This window comes from Nuphar pumila, chromosome 11 (genome assembly GCF_984573655.1).
Source record: "Nuphar pumila chromosome 11, dmNupPumi1.hap1.1, whole genome shotgun sequence".
In the NCBI taxonomy this organism is placed as follows: domain Eukaryota; kingdom Viridiplantae; phylum Streptophyta; class Magnoliopsida; order Nymphaeales; family Nymphaeaceae; genus Nuphar; species Nuphar pumila.
Window position 1 is genome coordinate 16,931,846 of NC_143259.1, and position 2,671 is coordinate 16,934,516.

Consider the following 2,671-nt stretch of genomic DNA (forward strand, 5'->3'; position numbering starts at 1 on the left):
ATATGGAAAGCGAGAGATATTAAAAGAAATGAAAAGGACAACAAACTAATATGCCATTATGCATTTCATTCTTGGGACAACCAACTTCTTTGGCTTCTCAGATGTTTGTTTATCCCAGTCTTGGATGAAGGTTGTTGATCAGTTTAGTCATGCTTGTTTGGTGACCGATACACTTGACAGAATCTAACATCTAAGCTATATGATTTTTGTTTATTCTCCAATCCCATTGATATATGTAAGTTTGTTGATTTTCTGTTTTTCTTCTCGTCATTGATCGACTCCAAAGTTTTGTTTCCAAGAGCTATTCTTTTCAAAAGGTGCAGGTTTTCTTGGATTTTGCTTGCTTGGTCAGAGGTTTGTCATTTTGAGATTGTGAAAATATTTACTACTACAATTTGATACGACCCACTGGTTCAGCAACCTCCATCTATGGATAATTAGAAGGGGCTACATAAGTCTAACCAAATGAATTTTTTGTAGTGAAGAAAACACAAATCATAGTGCATTCTTAGTGTATTTTAATGAGTAAAAAGGTTCTGTAATAATTTTATGATTCTGCAGTAACTTTATGAACAATCAGCTTAATGATTTAGCGCTTGTTTCAACAGTGTATCAGATAAAGGTTAGCAAAACACGATACACATGAAAGGCTGTTTGCTGGGTTTTGAAGTGCTAATTGCAACTTAAGTGGTACGTAAACAAAAACAGTCGAGAAATTGGGAAAGATTACTTGAGAATCATGAAAAGCTTGGAAAAAAAGTGGAATTGCCTTCTATGAAGCAAGTTGCATGTGGTTGTTTGAAATGTAAAAATGATTATAGATGTTTTAGTAGTTGTAAAAATCAATCTCTTGGCATTTACAGTAACAACATTAGCTTTTCCTTTCCCTCTTTGATAGGCAAGCTGTAGGATAGCCCACTGTGGGGCTTGAACCCAACACCCTTTGGTTGAGATGGTGTTACTTGCCAAACCAGATATCCAATTTGATTCATTGTCATATTCAGAGCTGTATGCACTCATGGTTTTTATCTTGGAAATACAACGTTATAGGTGAACTATGTAATGAAAAAAGGAAATGGAACCATTGTCGTTGGTTTTGGATTCTGCTGATCAAAGAGAACACTAATCCCCTTGTGAGATAACTTACAATTCTGCATGAAGAGATGCCAGCGGCATCGTGCATGGTATGCTGTACACCCAGTCTCGTTTATGCTGTCCTGTTCCATGAGCCATCAGATTCAGATGAACTGTTTTATCCATTCGTAAACATGAACATTTATTATTTGAATAGGTTCTAGAAAAGATTTAACCAAGAAATGACAAACATGAGTCTCTAATTGAAAATGGTGTGTTGTGTGTGCGTGTGCATCTGTATACAAGTATTCAAGAAGCCAAATAAATCTTTCGGGGGGCATGTTTGCAACACCTGTGATTTTGTAACTTTCACAGGTTTCTTGTGATTCTGAATCACATTTTAGAACATTCACAGGGCCATTGCAAACATGAAAAAATGCAACCCGTGAATGTGATTCCCATCTGTGAATGTTAAGCCTCAAAACTTGTGAAAGTTTTACACAAGTTTGACAGTGTATAAAACTTTCACAAGCATTAACGTTTAGCTGTGAATGTGTTAAGGTAATGACGTGACCTGACACATTCTTACATAGATTCACACAAGTCAAATTCACAACCTAAAAGCAAGCATGAGAAAGTTAATGCTTGAGAATGTAATCACATAAATCACTTTCACAGGGACAAAACTTTAACAAGCATGCCCAAAGATGCCCAAGCTAATCAACATTGCCACCGTTGTGATCAGATTATGCTTTTCTAGTACAATTTTGAAGTCATTTACTTTGAGACGTGCTGCTGAATCAAGAAACAGCAAAACAGGTATGGGATAAAAAGGCCATTGGACATTGTAGTAATTGAAGCCTAATCCTGAATGTGAAAAGTATAGTTCATGTTCTTGACTGGCATATGGTTTTTCATGAATAATCAATTGAAAGAAGTGTCGTCGAGATAATGAAAACTATTTAACTTTTAGACCATAGGAAAAAAGACACGTTAGTTTACCTGTGGTACTTGTAGAGACTGCAATGTGTTCATTCACTAATTACCTTTCATGCCTTCGCTGAAAGCATGACCTTGTACTTTTGGAATTGGAATTACAGGATTTTGACCCTCACATCCATTAATTGATCTTAATCTTTGATTTTGTTATATTTGGTGTGCCATAGCACACCAAATATAAAAAAAGAGGGGCTCAATGAAAGGCCAAACTGCAAGCACTTGGACATGCCTGTTACAGTCTTCAACTAGTTGACGAAAACTTGATGTGTAACTATGTCATAAATGTCGTGTATATTGCCAATATTTTGAGCTTATCGGAATGACATTGCCTTAACTTCATAGAACAATAAAATTCTGATAATTTGTAATTAGTTCAAGATATTGACTATTTTGAATGCGTCATGATTTTATCTCAAATTTAGAAGGTTTCTTTATTGTATTTATTTTATTCATTTTCCTTGCCTTTTATGGCTTTAACTATAATTTTTATATACTGAGATTTCTCCAATTTTCCCCAGAAAACAAATTTCTTAGTCGACCGCGAGAAGTAAAGCACACCATGTTACTTATGTCTCAACTTATATGATGAAATGAACTC